Source organism: Myotis brandtii, unplaced genomic scaffold (genome assembly GCF_000412655.1).
Source record: "Myotis brandtii unplaced genomic scaffold, ASM41265v1 scaffold931, whole genome shotgun sequence".
In the NCBI taxonomy this organism is placed as follows: domain Eukaryota; kingdom Metazoa; phylum Chordata; class Mammalia; order Chiroptera; family Vespertilionidae; genus Myotis; species Myotis brandtii.
Window position 1 is genome coordinate 1122103 of NW_005371843.1, and position 20881 is coordinate 1142983.

The 20881-nt window shown below is 39.1% G+C and overlaps 1 long non-coding RNA gene across 1 annotated transcript in view; it reads left to right on the forward strand.

Moving 5' to 3' along the window:
* Positions 1-20881, forward strand: part of LOC102246011 — a 218397-nt gene that overhangs the window by 103118 nt on the left and 94398 nt on the right. Inside the window, exon 3 of the long non-coding RNA XR_314688.2 lies at positions 3048-3193. This is a non-coding gene — a long non-coding RNA (uncharacterized LOC102246011). The remainder of the gene's footprint in view (positions 1-3047; positions 3194-20881) is intronic.

Below are 20881 nucleotides of genomic sequence, written 5' to 3' on the forward strand. Positions count from 1 at the left end.
CTCCACAATCATTTACTTATTTCATTCTGCCTGACATTATGGTGAGATGTTGAAAGAGGAATAGTAAAAGAGTAGAAAAAGAACAGGCTTTGGAAATACCGAGGAGGTTTAAGTGAGGGAAAATTCTAGCTGAAAAATGTCAAGCAAGTTACTGAGTCTTTTTTAGTCTCTTGTTTTCCTCTCTTCAAAATGAACACAATAATAATCTGGTTTTTGTCAGCATACTAATAAGCAAATATAGGTAAGGAGCCTAACACACTGCCTATTTTATGTTGAATAATAAATGTAAGATGTTATTAAAGTAAAATTATATCTTTTTCTCATTTCTTAGTTTTTTCACAGTGTTTGGAAAACTGTATCTGTTTTAAATATGTTTGTTGAGAAAGCAAGTTACTCCCTTGACATATTCTAAGTTCCTATTTTCCCTATACAGTTGCCACAATATTTAATACAATGTCACTGAATGAATAAAATATATAATTGTTTAATAAGGTAAGCAGAGATATGATATAATGATATAATTGTCTAGACTAATTTATTCACCAAAATAGCAGCTCCATGGGGCAACTCTTGGGATTTATTTTTTTAAATCATATTGAACTTGAGAATTTTTTGGGCACTGGGCTCTGTAGTTGGAGAACAGAAATGGTCACAGTTGGTAGAGATTGAGTGATAATATATACCTGAGCCTGGACTTGGAGTTTTACATGGATTTAGTACATACAACACCAACAATAATCTTATGAGGTAGATAGTATATTTTGAAAAAAATGAAAATGAAGACCGGAGAGAGGGAATAACTAGACAGACTTTATAGACATAGAAGTAGCAGACACTGTGCTCAAACCCAGGCACTGTGACTCACCGGAATCCACTGTTACTGCTATGCCATGGGAGATTTGTCCTCAGAGAGTATGTACTCTCATCAAATAGAGTAATCATTATAGTGTAATCCATGCTCCAATCCAGGCAACTCTTAGGTGATAGGATGTACTATCCATCGGAGATGCCATCAGAAAAGCAAGTGATTTGTTAGGCTTTCTGCCTCTCCTCCCAGTTATTTCTTCAGTTATACTTGAACGTTTCTTGACCAGTTATTGGTGGGTTTTCCCCTTACTTTCTCACAGAACTGCTGTGATTCTTTTAGTTGGAAGTTTCAACCGAGAGGGAAAGTACCGGCCTTTGGTCATGTTTACTCACTGGCTGTCTCCAGGGGTTACATGTGGTCATCCAAAGAAATCAAACCCTTGATTGTATTTGGAACAATGCTGCTGCTGGCCTCTGAGGAGGAACTAGATAACCCTTCTGCTATCTCTAGTTTCTCTGAAACCGTTCTTCAAACAGTGCCTTCTGCATGAACTTAGATTCTTTCAAGGGTGACTCTGGAAATAACAAAGAGAGAAGATAGAGTTGGTATAGCAGCAGCTGCCTAGACTTATTCAGATCCTCCATACACAACAGCATTTCTCAGAGCCACTTCAGGGGATACCAGGGGGAAAGGATGATCGAATAGGTGTCTTCCTCTCACCTGTCTGATACGGAACTAGGCATTGTCCCATTATAATGACGCATATTAGGTTCTTTGCAGACAGGCTTTCCTTGGATGACATTTTTTGATTTTCTGTTACCTTGATTTATTAGTACTTTGATTAGTACTTTGTTTAGGGCTGCTTACCTGGTTGATTAATGCATTCACACCAGATTGCCACATGGCGGGGGAGGAGAGAGAAAGAGAGAGAGGAGGGGGGCAGAGAGGCGTTTCTGATACAGAGAGATGGGGGGAAGGAGTCCAGAGCCTGGATGAAGACACGCTGAGGCATTCTGAAAATCATGACAACCAAGGGGAGGAACATCTCTCACAGTTGGAAACAAAGGGAGTTGGGAAATAACAAGGCAAATTCCCTTTTACCTTAGGCTGGTCCCATTGTTTTGCTTATAAATATTACTACTATTCATTCATTCTTTAGTTAGCCTTAACTCTTCCCCAGACACAGTACAAGACAAGTCACTCAAAGAAATACAAAGAAGAAAACTTTGTTTCCTCCGTCAAGGTCACAGTCTACCAAGGGAAACATATCTGCACAATGAAGACTGCAGAGGGCCTGGTTTTAGAAGGAAGGTGTACACACGGTGGCATAGAGCCATGGAACTTTCATCTTTTTTATCTGAATCCCAAGAAAATGAAATCGAAGCGGGGGGGTGGGGGAGGGAGCGGAGTACAAGCATGGCAGGGTCTCTGGGTGGAACTTGTCCAGCTCATCTCTCTGTTGGTAGAGTTGCCTTCAGTGTGGTACTTGACCGTGGCCTAAGGAAACCTGTAAGCAGTACCTTGGCCTTGAGGGATTTGTGTAACGGTTCTACTGAGTAAGCCTGGCCAAGGCAGGGGGTATGCAGGTAGATAATGAGAATGCTAGGAATGAAAAACTGATATTTTTTGGTACTTTTATGTACTGGGTACCACCAGTCAATTTGATAATCTTGCTGACCCTGTAAATGATAGGGGCAGAAATAGAGTATTGGAGACCATCTATAATTATAAGAAATGTTAATCATACTCTGTTAACCGTGATTGTTTTGTTCTGATTAAAGAAAGCACATTCTAACCTGGCTGAGAGTTGGACATGGGATCTGGGAGCAGCCCATCCTCCCCATCAGGGAGCTGCCTATTATCAAGGAAAGATTAACAACTTTGTTGCAGAAACCAGAACTGCCAGCCCTTTGAAAACCCCCAGCCTTTTGCATACCCCCAGGCCTTTGCAAATCTCCAGCCTGCATTACCTGTTAACTGCCCATTTGGCATAACCTTTTGCCTACTTCCCCATATAATCTTTGTCCTTCTACCCAATATAAGCAGCTGGGTTATCGGGAGAGGTAGAGCAGATTTTTGTGGATGACCTGCTGCTGCTCTCCCATGCTGCGGGCAGTATTAGAATAAACTCATATATGATTCACCCCTGTCTCTGCTTACTTGGCTTAGGTAGTGACAGGCAGCACAGACCCATTGATTTTCCAGTTACATAAGTACTTTTATTATTCCCATTTTACAGGTAAAGACACTGATGCTGAGGGAGGTTAAGTCTGTGCTCCAGGACACCCCAATTAAATGGCAGAGTTGGGATTCCCTTCAGTAGTCCAACTTGACATGACAGTCCTTAATCACTACGCTCCTGGATATCCAGTCGTCCTCACACAGGTAAGTGGAGATCCTCTTTGCAAGCAACTCTAGGAGTGTACCGTGCTGGGATCCAGAAGCTCTGTGGGAGTGCTAACTGTGAGAAAGGGAAGCTACTGTGCCATCCTAGGGTAATAGTGTTCCTTTGGTTTGGGGAGAAAGGATAAGTCAAATGAGTGAGTAGTGGTTGGGAGCAGGTGTGTGATTAGAAGGCCTGAGAATGGTGTCTCCCCATTGACCTAAGAAACTGACTTTCATATCCTACTGATGAATTCGTTTGGAAGAGGGGATATGGTGATATTTCTAAGCCTAAAATCTCTTAATCTCTGCTCAGCCGGACAGGCATCGCTATCATCATTTCAGTGTTTAAATCCAACATCGGTATCAATTGAATAGGAAAATAGTAGTCGTTTTTTTGTTCAATGGATAAGTTTCAACCAAGATTTTTGTTTTGTCTGTGGGAAACTATAATAAAACAAAGCTAACTTTCCAAACACAGGTTGCACTATATAATTAGGTAGATAAACATGACTGTAGAAGTTACAACTCATGGACCTTTAACAAACAGCAGAGAAAAGATTATTATAGTCATCTATTGGTGAGGATATAATTCTGTCCATGGCCAAAAGGACATTGTTTCCTTGATGATAGCTCTACCCTCAAGCTTTAGCGAATATGTGACTTTGTATTCTGCTCCAAAAGAGTGTGTTTTCAGTTGAAGATGTGTAGTCAGTATTCAGTATGTAGTTTTCAGTGTATAGTCAGTATTCGTTTTGGCTTTTGACATCAGTACTAGAAAGCATTGATGTGATAGCTTTTTCTTTTAAGTTTTCTGAAGTATTGTCTTGATTTTAAATGGAAAAGAAGCACAGATTAAGGTACAAAATAGAAGCATGACTATGAATGTTCAGTATACAGAATTTGGATCTTTCTTGGAAATGAGGGAGTGTCTGGAAAAGTCTTGTCCCTTCTCATACATCTCCTCCAGTCTTTTTAGTAGTAACTGAATAGTAGAGCATCCACTCAAGCAAGGTTTCTCCTGGGTATTTTTGCCCTCCTGAGCCCTCTAGTTATCTTGTCACCCATTTTATGTGTTTTGGTAGTTGGCATGTGTCATACAGGTAACAACGAAAATAATGCTGTAACACCCTTGCGAACGTATTTTTAAGCAGAAGTGAGTAGTCTGTGGGAGAGAAACTGCAAGGTATGACTGCTAGGCCAAAGTATAAATGCACTTGAATTTGATGCACATTTTGAAATTACACTGCAATAAGGCTCTGTTTGCTCTTCTACATAGAGTGTATGAAAGTGTTCATTTTCCTGCACTTGCACTTTTACCAATGGCAGAATTTGTGTAAATCTGATGGGTATCTTAGTGTTGTTTTAATTATTCCAAATTCTTCAATTACTACAGGTTGAGTATCTTTTCATGTTCAGTGGTGATTTGCTTCTTGTATTTTTGAACTGTCCAAATCTTTTGTGCATTTTTCTAGTGGTTTATTACTCTATTCTTAAAAATTTGTAAGAACTTTTAATATCAAGTATTGACTTTTTAAATAAACATTTTTCTCCCACTGTTCCTTGTCTTCTGAAGATCTTAATGATATCTTTCAAGGTATCTAAGTTGAATGACTTAGGTAGTAAATTCTACCAATTGTTGTATTTATGTCCTTTGAGTTTTGTGTGTTGCTTAGAAAGACTTTCTCTTATGTATGGGAAATATATGTATATCCTATAGTTTTTTTCTAGTGCTTTATGTTCTTAATTTAATCATAATTTTTCTTACTAGCATCTATTTCCTTCTAATAATTTTAAAGTTTTTTTATACATTTGAGTCTTTCATTTGAGTATAAATTAAAATATGTCGCTTATTCTCTCCAGGTAGATATCTAATTTTTCCAACTGCATTTTGAGTAGCACATAATTTTACCTCCAAGTTGAAGTGTCACCGTTATCACTTAATAAATTCTTACATATGTTCATTTTGAGACTTTTATATTCTGTTCCAATTTATGTGTCTATTCCTGACACAATCACCACAATGTTTTAATAACTATAACTTTATGCTTTGATTTGGTAAATTTTTTGTATAGAATTTGAAACCTGGGACTAAATTCATTTGATTAGATTCATCATATTTTTAATGAATACCAATTTTATTGGATTGTGTAGCTTTTATCTGAGGTTATGCAAACTCCAAAAATGCCACCAAATTCAGTAAATTCTCACCCAGAAAAATTATAGACAAAATTATACATAAGGTTTTTCAAATATATTATTTGACATTATACACACCAAATTATTAGATAAATTAACAAACTTTTAACTTATTCTTTCCTACTTTTCTTTCCTCCCTTCCAACAATGCCTTAATTTATTCTCAAAAGATTGGAGAAAATAGGTACTATTCGCCAAAGTGTAGTTTTAACTTATTGTGGTTTACTGTTGTGATTCTTACAAATTGCAAACAATCTAAATGTTTAAACAGCCTAGGTAAATAGTTGTGTTTTTTTGGCTTTTTTTTTGTATATCATTGGGACATTATATTATAAATACTTTAAAACAATGAGAAATTATTTATAATATGTAATGGTAGGAAAGGTTTAAGATATATTACTGAACAGAGCTGATTTAATCTGTAGAACAGCATATATAATATGATTCATTTTGTTTAAAACAACATGTTTATTAAACATACATACAGACATACCTAAAGGAATATGAAAAATAATTACTGAATATTAGAGTTTGGAAGTATAAAATTAAAATTCCACCGTACTCATATTTATAGAATTAAAATTTTATAGTGAGCATATGTAAGTTTTATAATAAAAACAATAAAGATTTTGATTTTGGAAAATGCAGTTTTTAGATTATTAATGATATTACGTACTACAAAAATCTTTTCTTGTTACCATAGATTATTGAGAATTGACTACACCTCAGAAATCATATTTTCTTCTATTGAAACACCACCTCTAGATATAATTCAGAAGAATTCACATTATCATAATTCCTAAACTGTCACTAAGTGCCAGCCATAGAACTAAGCATGTAAGTTGCTGTATCTAATCTTCTGAACATTTCTTTGGGCCAGATATTATTCCCAAATTAAAGATAAGGAAAACTGAATTTTAGAGAGATTAGGTGACTTGCCAAAGTCCTTCAGTCAATTAATCAGCATAGTAGGAAATCAAACTTTAATATCTGATTGCAACCATGGCCTCCCCCACTATCCTCCAAAACAATTTCCGTATGGAATTTACTAAACACAAACTAGAGAGTCTTTTCAGATTCTCATATTTCTTTTGTAGACTAACTTAGTAGCACTGCTAAACCATCAGAGTAGGTAAAGTGCATGATGAAGATACCGTGGAAAACCACTGTTTGCTTAGGTCTGTCTTTAGATCTGTTCTCTAGGTGAAAAAAGCCAAAGCCAACCAGCACCACCTTTCTTTAGGGAATCTATTCATTTGCTAGGGCTGTGGTAATAAAGTACCACAAGCTTGGTGGCTTAAACAACAGATATATATTTTCTCCCATGGTTTGAGGGGCTAGAACCTTAAGATCAAGGTATTGGTTTCTGAGAACTGTGACAGACAGTTCGATCCTCCATCCTAGCTTTCGGTGGTTTGCTATCACTCTGTGGAGTTTCATGGCTTGTATAAGCATCACCCTGATCTCTACCTTCATCTTCACATGCCACTCTTCCTGTGCCTATGTCCAAATTTCCCCTTTTTATGGGGATACCAGTCCTAGTCGACTATGGCCTCACCCTACTCCAGTATGGCCTCAGTTCAACTAATTGTATCTGCAGTGACCCTACTTCCAAATAAGGTCACATTCTGAGATATGGGGGTAGGACTTCAACATCTGACTTTTGGGGGATCCACCTAAGCCTATACTGGAGTGTCACTTTCTCCTCCTGGGGCCAAGCAACATGCTGCAGAGTCCCTTCTTCATAAGCCAGATGTCCCTCTGCACCCCAGTGCCTGTGGACGAGACACTCAGTTCTTTGGAAAGTCCTCAGTGTTCTCTGTTTTCCATCACTCTTTAAACACTTTAAGGAAGATATTTGGTTGGAACTTCTTGTTCACACTGATCTTCTCTTAGGCAACCTGATACCAGCTTTGCATGGTTGCTTGTAAGGTGCTATATATTTTAGATTAGTTTGCCAAGCTTTGGAAGTACAATAACTTCATTTTTCAAACCCATCCCATTCACACTTTGGAGGATATGGGGAATCTACACTAATAAAAGAGAAACATGCAAATTGGTGTCACTCCGCTATGCCCACCAGCCAATCAGATGAGTATGCAAATTAACCCAACAAAGATGGCGGTTAATTTGTATACACAGGTGCAGAGCAAAGACTGAAGACAATGTAGAAGGAAGCCAAGCGCTGCAGAAGGGAGCAAAGCTGTGGAGAAGCAAGCAGGGTGGCGGAGGCGGGAGGGAAGCAGGCGGGGAGGCGGAGGCGAGAGGGAAGCAAGCGGGGTGGTGGAGGCGGGAGCGAAGCCCGCCTCGGCGGGTTTCACTCCCTTCTCTGCTTCGCTCTGGCTGCAGGAAGCCCCATTCTTGCAGGAATCTTCCTGCAATGGGCCTCTAGTTCTATACATAAAGCATTATAATTACTGTGGCCTCATACATGTCTGAGGCAGGCTGTTAATCTTAAAAACTTACAGTGTCAAACCTGCACACTTTTTTTTTTCCCTTCTGAGTTGCAACCTCATAGAGTAACATAGAAAAGAACTGGAAGCTTTGAATTGGAATTAGCACTAGTCAGTAATTTCTTGTACCCTAACAAAAAAATCCATGAATTTTAGATCAGGTTTTGTGCTGACAGCTAGCTATGAGGGTGTATGAAAAGATGGATGGTGACAGGCACTGTTAGTTTCCTGCATATTGGTTCTCTCTGCTTTCAATTAATGCAATCTGGTTTTTATTGGAGAAGCAGCAACTTTCTAGTTTCCTCTACAGAATTCCTTTTAGCAAAGCCTTGCCTGGCCATAGGACCTGTTTTTGGCCAATGAAATATATGGTTAGGGGAAGTCTACTGGATAGAGCTTTTGGTTCAGACTGTGCCACTATCATTCTCATGAGAAGGTCGCTCAACCTTTACCTGAGTTGTAGGTAGAAAGATGAGGGAAACACAAAGGGCAACACCTACAAGCAGTTCAGAGAGAGAAAAAGTCTTGGTATTTGAGGGTTCTCATGAGCAGCTCTTTCAGCCCTGCACTACCCTCCTTTACACCTTATTACATAAGAGAAAAATAAACTCTTATTTGGTTAATATGCTGTGACTGGATTTTTAAAAAATGTTTTGTTTATTGATTTCAGAGAGGAAGGGAGAGGAGTAGCTCCTCTCAATGGGGTCTCCCTAGAAGGGTGGCTACTGCTGCGGCTTCCAACTGATAGCATTGGAGACACAAAGGGGGTTTCCCTCAGCCCAGCCTGCACCCACTGCAGTTGGGGACCCCTTGGGGAATGTCTGACTGATTTAGGCCTGATCCCACTCCTCTCACAATCTGGGACCGCTGGCTCTTAACCACTCACCTGCCTGCCTGCCTGATTGCCTCTAACCCCTCTGCCTGTCTGCCTAATCACCCCTAACTGCCTGCCTGCCTGATCACCCCTACTGCTCTCCCCTGCTGGCCTGATCTCACCCCCAACTGCCTCTGCCTGCCTGATCACCCCTACCTGCCCTCCCTTGCCGGCCTGATCTCACCCCCAACTGCCCTCCTCTGCCTTACAATTTGGTTCTGATTGGTCAGTTTCTATGCCAGTCATCATCTCTTGGCCTATCAACGGGGCCTGATCAGAAAGGCGGGGCTGATCAGCAGCCTCTGTGGAGGCCTGGAGAGAAATGGAGGAGCAGCTGTTGGCCAGGCCGGGAGAGAAAGAGAGGCAAGTTCTGATCAACGGCTGCCACAGAGTCTACGGATTAGACGCTGCTCTCTGCAGGCCCCTCTCCGGGCCTGATCTGCAGCCCCCTAGGCCAGTGATGGTGAACCTTTTGAGCTCGGCGTGTCAGCATTTTGAAAAACCCTAACTTAACTCTGGTGCCATGTCACATATAAAAATTTTTTGATATTTGCAACCATAGTAAAACAAAGATTTATATTTTTGATATTTATTTTATATATTTAAATGCCATTTAACAAAGAAAAATCAACCCCCCAAATGAGTTCGCATGTCACCTCTGACACGCATGTCATAGGTTCGCCATCACTGCCCTAGGCAGTCAGTGCTGAGTCTGGGTGCCCGCAGCAGTCCCAGTCAGTGCTGGGTGGCCACGGCAACCCAGCACTGACTTCCGGTCTGGTCCAGCCTTCTGTCATAATCGGTCTTTATGACCCTGGCTCTTTATTATATAGATAGATGAGCTTTCTAAATTATGGGACAGTCAGAAAAAGTGTAATAACCTTGCAAAATTGGCTATTAGACTATGTTTATTCATCTTCAAATTACAAATACTTGCTAGACATGAATTTAATGGTCAATAACTTTTTTGACATGAACTATTTCTATTTGTCAGGAGGGGAAACTTTAGACATTCTGTCAACCAACCTTCCTCCAACTATCTTTCCTCCAGCCTACCTCTCCTCCCCAAGCTAAGTGACTGGTACAAGGTCTCTTGACCTTTCAATTAAAGAGATGAGGCTAGAACCAAGGTCTTGTGTATCCTGGGCTAGTGCTACATCCTTTCATCTTCATTCAAATAATGAAAACCCTGCATTGTTAAAACACCATTTTATTTAATGACAAAAAGTACTTCAAGATCATGGACATCCCTAATGAAAAACCAGATCTTAAATTTAGACATTTATGGGAATAGAAGTTCAAGAATGGGACTATATTTCAGTAGTTTGTGGATTAGAATTTTTATGTTGACTTCTTTATATTAACTGGATTTTCATGACTCTGTCCCCTTGGATTGCAGTAGTAATTATGTAGCAGTTAACATCTTCTCTGGGCCCAGCACATGCCATAATTAGCTGTGTTCTCTCCACAGCATATGACTCAACTCCATGTGGTTCTTCTATATCAAAGGCAGGGTAGCGAGATTTTTTTAAACCGCAGTACGTGAGCATGTAGTGGCAGATGGCTGCACAACCCAAGTGCATCGGGTTCTTTTGAACAGCAACCTCACCAAGAATAAGCAAACAAACAAACAAAACCAGACTCTGAGATTTATTTTTGAAAAAAGGAAAGAACTTTCATGAGGATATTTCCAAACACTGCATCATTTTAAAAGAAAAGCATGCCTTCTTTTTTTTTTAGAACAAAAAAGGAATAAATGACTTCAAAGTTTGAGGTCAACCTTGAACAGGAAGGAAGGCACTTCCTGGTCTGTAATCAGAGTTCTACAGAGGTTTGGTTGATCTAGGGCATTGGGTATAATGTAATATATAGTGGGAGGAACACAGGACTAGGGGTCAGGCAACCCCATTTCTTGTCTTTGCCATTAATTAGGTATCTGAAGCTGTCAGAGCTTAGGTGAATCCAACTTCTTCTACCTGAGATCATTTACGCAAGACCCCTCTTATAAAGTCAAGATCTTATATTATTAGACCGGCTGGGAAATAGAGCATCTCAAGCTCCCTTCTGCACATACACATTAATATACATCAACTGGTGAAGAACCCTAGAGAAGGAGAAAATCTCAGTAGCTGTCCTGGCAAGCCTATTATAGGCTTAATGAAACTCACCATCAGAGAGTTCCTTATTATGTAGTAATAACATATAAGAATGGGGAGAATGTTTTATTCACCAGGATTCCATAGAGGAACACAGCTCTATTTGTTGGGAAAAACACTTAGAATGGAAGGCCGGAACCAATAGACCGAACTATGAGCTTTACTGCTCTGTACTACTTAAGGGAACAGATTTTCTTGCCATTCTTCAGAGGGAGGGTAGAGGAAAATAAGAAAAAGGAAGATGGGGGATGGGACTAAATGATGGTAGGAGATGCTACATGTTATGCAAGGTGACACCCCCTCATAACCCTCAAGTACTGAATTTTCTCAAATATACATAAATGTTAGTGTATGTGTGTGAGAAGACAGGAAGAGTTGGTTAATGAGAGAAGTTGTGAAGGGACTCTATTTTATACTCATATTAATTTTGAATGGTAGCAAGCTTGGGTGTAGGAATGAGGAGGCAGAGCTAAGAGAAAACCAATCTTGGGGATTGGCAGGAATGTTATGAGAGCTCTTGATTTCCAATCCATGGAATTGGACTTCAGATCACAGTCAACATATCTTTATAAATATTTGTAACAAACATACCAGCAACACCTATGATTTGTGCACTTTTCTCATTCTAGGTACTGTTCCAAATGCTTCATGTGCATTACATACATACATACATACATACAAACAAAGATTATCCTTTTTTATCTTTACACCAGCCCTGTGAAGTAGATATTATCATTTCAATTTCACACTTGGAGAAACTAAGATTCAGAGAGGACACATAGGTGTGAAGTGCAATCTAGACTCCAAATATACTCGAACATTAACTTATTATTTGTCAATATAAAATGTCTGAAGCACTTTATCTGCTAGACATCAAATGGTGTACAAAGATAATTCCAAAGTGAATCTTGCCACAGTGCATTTATTTTATCACCCAACAGAAGCTATACGATGAGGACAGAGCCATGTGATCAATACAGTATAAGGCATGGGCCATGTGAGAGGTTTAAGCACTGACCATTTCAGAGGAATCAAAGATCTAATTCCACCCACCTCAGGTATAGTCTGAATCCTTTACTCTTGTGGGCTAGACAGTAGCTACATGTGACTCAAAGTCGATGTTCTCTTGGCCAGTGTCATCAGTTGTGACAAGGATCCACCTGTTCATTAGGTTCAGTACTTTTGGAAGTCTCTACTGAAAAGCCTTGAGATAATGGCCTGTGGTCACCTCAGAAAGCACATTCCATCTCATTTTGCACATTCCCCATCCAACATTTTTCCTGTCTTCAAGCTGCATCTGTAGGTTCTTGTTTTCCTTCCATCTGCCACGTTCTTGCTCCTTATCTCTTGGGGTAGCATCTTCCCCTCCTCTGGCTTCCACCTCTCCACATTCCCTTCCCAATCCTGCCCTGAAGAGATTTTAAGGAAATATTTCCCAGCAAAGCAGATCTCTTGAAGGGAGGGCTTTATTGTTTGTTGCTAATAGAATGAATTTTCTTCATGTAGCAATTTCTTTCATGAATTTATAGACCTACTAGAATCATCCATTCCTCAATTGTCCCTTACTTTCTGAATCTTCTCCAAAATCTCCACTCTCCAGCCATCTTCCTTGATTTCAACCATCTTGATATTCTATTGCTCATTAGTTCACCATTTTCCCTATACATTGGATAAGGATATATGGATAGTATGGGAAACTAAAATCAGCCAAATGTTTTATGTGCAATTTTCATGAAAGATCTGAAAGGAGAAGCTATCATGGTGATTAGAGCTGGCCTGGAAGTTGACATTTATTTGTTTTTCCCTATTTCACCAATTCCAAAGTTCACTTTCTAGTGGAAAAGGGGGACCTCTCTTAATACATTGGTGTTATAATATATAAACAATTTTATATGTTGGGGTTAGTACTGGTCCTGAAGTCGGAGAGACTATAAATTCCAGCGTTACCACTTTACAGTTCTCTGATGTGGGCAAAATTATATTTCGCCACTCTCAGTCTCAGTTTCCTCATCTGTAAATTGGAATGATAAAACTATATTTTCTTCATGTTATTTTAAGGGTCAAAATAAGATAAATATGTACACAAAGCACCGTAGGTACTCAATAAATGGAGGCAATTGGCTACACTAGGAATCTAAATCAAACCCATTAAGAAAAACAACTATTACAAAAACATAAATATTCTCAAATTCCCACATTCTCTTTGACCTTTTCATACCAATATTAGAAGGTGATGCATGGGTTCGCTATCCTTTGGTTTAATCCAGTTACAAGTCTGTAGATATATAATATGAGTGTTCATAATTGAATTACAAACGCTGCTAACTTAGAGAAGCCCAAGGTTGGCATTCATAGCTGAAAATAATATCCCATCCCTGAGCCTAGGTTTCACATCTCTGCAATTCATTTCCTGAGAAGCCTTCCAACGCGTGAGTTTTTCATAGCTTCAGGCTTTGTTATTAGTCAAGGACCTCTTGGGCACCTCACCAGTTCTGGCAGCTGCTGGCACAGGTTAGGGGTGGGGACAGAATGTAGGTGGGGGGCTTTCCAATTCTGGGGGCAAAGTTCTTTGTAACAGCAAAGTGGATATATAGCTTAGCTGGGATATAAGATCTCTGTGAGGAAGTAGGGGGTCCACAAGGAGAGTGTGCTGACAAGCAAAAGAGGAATGATTGAATTTAATAAAAAGTTCCAGGTCAGTAAAGCCCCACATTCATCTTTGTGTTTTACATGGGAGACTGCAAAGTAAAACTGTCTGAACCAATTTTTCTAACTTTTGTCGCCTCAAGATACCTGCTATCTTAAATGAAAAGGGTAAGAAAAAGTGATCAAGGAATAACAACTAACTGCCATCATTTATTGGACAATTATTATGTTCCTCCTAAATTATATAAAGTAGATATTCTTAATTTTACTGTACAGATGAGGGCTGTGAGGGTTACTGATGTTACATGATCTGCCCAAGGTTCAAGAACTAAGAAGTTACTTCCAAGAATCCATTAGTTCAACATTTTTCCATTAAGAAATATACACTAAGAATTGTTTAGTGATAAAATTTGCCTTTATTTTGTCCTATTGGTTTAAAAAGATATTTGACCAGTGACTTACATTTAGGACTGCTTAGATATGGAAGAATCCAGTTTGAAAGGCATGAAGATTACTTCACCTTTTCTATACAACAGAGTAGTTGATCAAGGCAGCTTTGGTAATGTCTTTCTATGGGGAAATAATTGATCCTACAAAACCTTATACCTCTTAAAAATGCAGGGACAATACTAATAAAATATATTCGGTCTCAGAATTACTGGGGAGTCTTAAACAGATTAGAGAGGAGGACAACACCATTCAAACATAGTCCAATCTTATCCTTTCTAGAATTTAGCTTCCTTCAGGGTGTGAAATCTTGTCTTTGGTATACTTCAAAGCACTTATCACAGTTTTTAGCAAAGAATGTGCCATCAATAAAATATTTTATCAAATGGATAACATTTAAACATCTCAGACATCTCAAAGTCTTATCTCCATGTTTCTTTATGATTAAAGGATTTTGTCACAAAATAAACAAACAAACATGAAACAGAATAAGAATAAACTCCTTTCCAAACATATGATGGCAGACAGTTAATTAGGAAAAGTGATATTATGGTTACTTGAAATTTTACTATATTAAAAATGGGAACTCACATTATTGACTGACAACCATTTAGCAAGATTTTCTGTAAATTAAATCATTTTCCATGATGGTTATTGCCATTTTATTGCCAAAAAATGGAGGCTGAATGATATGTGCCTAAAAATATACAACACATTGATGAATAGGCATAATTTGAGTCCCCTACTTAACCAGTTAGGTTGACTCTGAACTCTTTCTTCTAATACTCTATAGTCTCTCCTACTACTTAAAATCATTTCTAAAGTTTAGGATAACTTCATTTCATAGTGATTCCTTGTATGTAAAGAATAACCCTCTAGAGATATCTGGACCAGCAGCACCAGCCACACACAGGAAATTCACAGTCTTTGAACTCCTTCCTTCCCCACTGCATCAGAATCTGCTGTAGTCTTTTATCTGAGGTTTTGCTTCCCACCATTTCAGTTACCTGTGGTCAACTGCAGTCCGAAAATATAAAATGGAAATTTCCAGGAATAAACAATTCATAAGTTTTAAATTGTGCATTCTTCTGAGTAGCATGATAAACTCTGCAGCTCTCCTGCCCCATCCCACCCAGGATGGGAATCATCCCTTGGTCCAGCATATCTGTGATGTAAACATTACCTACCCATCAGTCCCCGAGTAGCCATCCCAGTTATCAGATGGACTCCTGGTATCACAGGGCTTGCATTCAAATAACCCATATTTTACTTATTAATACCACATTCACATAACTTTTATTGCAGTATATTGTTATAATTGTTCTATATTATCATTAGGTATTGTTGTGAATCTCTTATTGTGCCTAATTTATAAACTAAACTTTACCATAGGTATATATTTATAGAAAAGAAACCAGTATATAGAGGGTTCTGTACTATCTGTGGTTTCAGGTGTCCACTGGGGTTGTGGAAACACCCCCCTAACAAAGAAGGGGGGACAGCTGTACATTTAACATGATATCTTGATTTGTATGTAGATTAGCGCTTTAGTAGCACTGCCCAAGAAGTTATGCCCCCCAACATCTCAGAAAAAAACAGGATTGTGCCTTTTCAAATAGGCCTCTTTCCTTTCTTGGTAGTGAAAAATATTTTGACTGTTATGATTTCTGTCAGGAATATGGCAGAAGATCAAAAATGTGTGTTTTGAAATCACCCGCTCATTTATTCTGCCAGATCGCGTTTACGTTATCAGTGCTGAGGAAATTAAGCCTCACAGGACAGTTGCTCACTGGAGGCGCCGACACACACTCTCTCCCACGGAAGGACGCAGATGGGCCTGGACATACTAGTAGACATTATGCATTCTGGTGGCGAAGCGGCAATCTTTCATGAGATGCCCTGGAGCAACGTGGGAAGCGTTCTGTGTTAATTTTTTAATGTCTTTTTAATTAAAAGTGTCAAGCCGGAGCCCCTGAGTTGCACTGAGAGAACCGGATTCTTCTCCCTTCTCTTTGAAATGAAAGCCAATTCATGGAGCCATTTATATTTCTTAGTCTTTGTTTCTGGTTTCCTTGTTTCTAGTTTTCCTATTTTAGGCACATTTCAAGGTGAAACTCAGTTATCGTTATTTGCTAACTTTCAGGTTTGCATTTGAAATTATCTTGGAACAAAAACAGATAGACACCTGTGTCAGTCAGTGGTGGTCATGGTAGTGCTGCATACTAGCATCAAACACCCCTGGCGTTCAGCCATGAGCATTTACTTCTCACACCATGTCTGTGGAGGTGGGTGCTTGCTCACTTAGAAGAAGCTTGGTTAGGCAGCTACTTGCGGTGGCTCTGGTCCTTGGGTCTCCCATCCTCTTCCTGGTACCTGTGGTCTGGGCATGCTCTTCTTAGAGAGATGGCAGAGAGAGAGCAAACTGAACCAGACAAGGCCTCTCTCTTGCTGCCTAGTCTCAGAACTGAAGACTACTGTCACCATTGCTTTGCTCCATTGACCAAAACAAGCCTCTTAGCCAAACACAAAGTCAGAGGGCAAGGAAATTTACTCTACTTTGTTACATGGAGCAAACTACAGAATCACATAACAAAGGGTATGGATAGAGGGAGAGGTGAAGAACGGGGCCTATCCATTACAACCCATACAATCTACCACACTGCTTGCTTTGTATTCCTGGGATTTCTGTAATTCAAAGGTACCTAGCTTTACATTTCTGATACCAATAGGCATTCTGATATATGTAACATATGGATAGTGCATAGTTTCTCTCACACATGCTGAAAAAGGATCTACTTAACACTTGGAGCTCAATTTATTTCCAGTTTTTTTCATAGTTATAAGTAATGGGACATTATAGAAAATCTTGTCATGCTAATTACAAAATCATTTCAGATGCTCAATATTATGGATTTTTTCCTTGCTTGATAATATAGCCTTTCAGAGATGGTCAGATCACATTGGGGAGAATTGCTGAATGTAAATAGGGGTGAATAATTCAAACACCAGTCATGAACCTATTGAGAAATAAGTTCAAAATAGGGAATCCAGAGAATTCTTCTGTGTTTTAACAGTATTAAAATCCACTACTTTTCAACAACACTTCCAGGTTATAAAACAAAAGTTAATTGAAGTACCACATGGGGAAAAAAGTTTTCCGTATTTTTGAGAAAGGACGGGAAGATAACCTTAAAGGTAAAGCAGGTTGATTGTCTTACCCCAATATCTCCCTTCCTGTTCCCAGTGTCTAAAGTTCCACTCTTAGCGAGTTACTCTTTGGGCAAAGAGTTTATTGATTTTTTAAAAACATTTACCGTATATCAGTTTATTATATCTTCCCAGTTTATGCATGGAATATTAAAAAAAAAACAACAGTCATCAAAACATCAATCTCCAAGGAGGCTAGTCTTTTACATTATCTTTCACTTTAGTTACCTTTGTTTTATCTTCCTTATCCCAGACTGGGCTATGGTCTTGCCTTGTACAACCAAAGATCTCATTAAAAATAATACTACACAAAAGATATATTTTCCCTTAATAATGTGTTCCTTTCTTAGACTTGTACCTCATGGGATTACTGTGAGGACTGAGTGAATTGACACATGCGCACCACTGAGGAGAGTGCTGGACACAAAGAAATCATTCCTAATAATATTTTGTCATAGCATCTGCATCTCTGAATTGCATTTATTTTCATGGTTGTCTGTCTTTTGCTGTTAGATAGACAAATTTTTAATATGCCCAGAAATAAATATTTATTGAAAATAACATGTGCTGCATATTTATTAATGAAAAGAGTTTGTTTAGTATTCATTATGTGTCAGAACCATGTAAGGCATTGGGTATGCACAAATAACAATTAGTTAACACCTGCCCTAGAGGGGAGCATAATCGAGCAAAGACACATTTCTAGGAATTGTAAACTATAATATGAAAATGGGTAGAATAGAGGAATATAAAGTGTAATATGGGGCAACCAGAAGCAAGAAAGATAATGAAATGATCCCACAGCTTTGGCTTGGATGACAGGAACATTGTCTAAGCAATTAAGAAAATGAGTTAGAGCAGTGTGCTTCTCAAATTTACCGTGAATCAGAATTACCTGGCAGGGATTTTAAAACACACATTGCTGGGCCCTTTGCCCAGAGATTCCTAATTTAATTGGTCTGGGATTGGCTTGAGAATTTGTACTTCTGACGGGTTTCCAGATAATGCTGCTGATGGTGGTCTAGGGAACACACTTTGAGAATCAGGAAGGAATGGGAAGAGAACACTGTACATGGAATCAGTTCTTGGAACTCTGTCATCATACAGGGAATAGAGAAGTGCATACACTGAAAAAGGTGGAGAAGGCCCCTATCATACATTGTGATTCACATTCATTTTCATTTGTTCATCTCCAGCAAAGTTGTTCAATAGGTTTATTAGGCAGGGTAGTGTCTAGGCCATGAAATTAACCATGAACTCTTTGTGTTGAACACACACACACACACAGACACACACACACACACACACACGTGGTTTATTTTCATTTATGCACATGTCCTGTGTAAGTAGATGGGTCTCTGCTCTGCATAGTCACTCAGGGACTGGAGTAGATGCTCTGGATCATCACCCATAGGGTTTAGATACTCAATCTCCTTGTTGGTTGGGACTTTTGTGTTGTTAGATAGAAATTTTTTGATATGCCTAGAAATATTCAGAGATGATCAGATCACATTGGAGAGAATTGCTGAATGTAAATAGGGGTGAATAATTCAAACACCAGTCATGAACCTATTGAGAAATAAATATAAGATAGGGAACCCATGGTGTATGAGCAATCCATGATCTGTTAACAGTTAAATGGAGCTGCCATGCAAGGATTGGGCAAAGTGGGGAATGTAAGCCTGGCCTACTTGCAGGAGCATGGGACTACTCTGAAGAGCCATTTTAGCTCTAGAAGTTTGTTGGATTGAACTTACTTTAACCTGAACCTTTGTGGGCCCCTGTCTTAGGCTAGATTTCCCAGGAAATAAACTCTGACATGTTTTCTTCAGGAAGTTTACTGGGGAGTATTCTCAGTATCAATATGTGGAGTGACTGACAACAGTGGGACTAGGCAGAGGGTGTGGTTATGAGTCTGGAGATGGAAGCCTGCATCTAGCTGGGCTGCTTGGCTCAGAAGCAGGCGTAAGAGCTCAGTAGTGATGGTTCATCACCATCACGTAAAACAGTAGTGTCTATGGGAGAGAACGTGGGCTGTGCTTTGACTGGTTGAGTATTTGGACAGACACATTGGCATTTGTCATGGATCTCACTGTTCTCGTCACTGATCAGAAATTAATTGAACATCAGTATCATCTGGAGAAAGTTTTTGAAGTTTCAATTGAGGCTCTGCTCCATAAATCAATCAGACTTCAGTTTTATGTTTCATTCTGGGCAACACTTTGTTCAGATGGCCATTGAGAAACAGAATCCCACATAGAAGAGGCTGACTGGGATAATGAAGGGGTCTGTAAAACACTTCCAATGAAGCCATAGAGCCCAGAAATAGACACAACTTGAGGAAACTTGATCATAACCTCAAATGTTGAGACTCTCCTGTGAGAGAGGATATTGACTCAGTCTGGCTCACTTCCAGAAAAATCAGTAGCTAGATGTATAATCTCCAGTAGCTTAGGGAGAGTGTCTCTCACAATTGCCTTGTATTTCCAGAGTCAGACATAGTACCAGTCACAAAGTAGGTGCTCAATAAATATTTGATTAAATAATCAACTGAATTAGTGTTAAGTAGGTTCAGATTTTACCTCAAAAGAGTGAAGGTCTGCATACCTAAGACTCTCTAAAACAATGAGGCTGCCTTACAAACTAAATCACGACCTCCTTATTGAGAGGTCCCCAATGTAGGTAGGATGACTTTCTCTCGGCAAGGGATATTGTAAGATCAAATTCCTGCTTTGGGTAGGAAGTTGGATTTTTAAGGCTTCTTTAAATTTTAAGATACAGTGGGGCCTTGACTTACGAGTTTAATTCGTTCCATGACAGAGCTCATAACTCAAATTACTCGTATGTCAAATCAAAAAGTGAATGAGTGAGACACGTGATGCTGGGCTGATGTTGTGGCGTTCACTGTGACGTTCGCTGCGCCAACTAGCGGTGGGGTATCTGAAGCTGGCTCGTAACCTGAATTTTAGCTCGCAACTCAAAGCAAAAAAATCGGCCGAGAGACGGCTCGTATCTCGAAAAACTCATTAGTCGGGACACTCGTAAGTCAAAGCCCCACTGTACTTAATATTTTAAGGATAGAAAATGACTATTCCTTGGGGAAAGAGCTGTCACAGGGGATGGTGCCACTGAATACAGGAAGCTTTACATTTCCTATTTTTACTGCATTCACACAGAGATTCCAAAAACAAGCTGAAGGAAGTCACATTTACTCTGTGGCATTTGATTTATAACATTAATTATTAATATACCAATTCTTTCCTGTACTCAAAGGCAATTTCTTGGTGAAGACCAGGGGATCTCCCAAATATCTGGACATGTAGTGATGGAGAGTTATAGCTCCAAGGTTGCTTCCTGTCCTCACATACCTAGAATTACAAAGTCAAACCCTTTGTACTGTAATTCAGGTTAGTTGAGTAGGAGCAGAAATTATGGAGCAAGCGCTGAAGGTTAGGATATCTAAGTCAGGAACCACAGTTACCTTTGAGGATTTGAAGAAAGCATGTATAAATTATAAGAAAAATGCATACATGTATAAAAATGTATAAACATGGACCTCCTAAAACCCATTTATGAATTAGAACCGTGGGATAAAGATGGAGATTTTTAGAAGGTATTCCTCTTTGAGCACAGAAAGCTACTCTCATCCCTGATACCCCATATAAAGAAATAATTTATAGAGATAAGATTCATTGCATTTATTAAGTCCA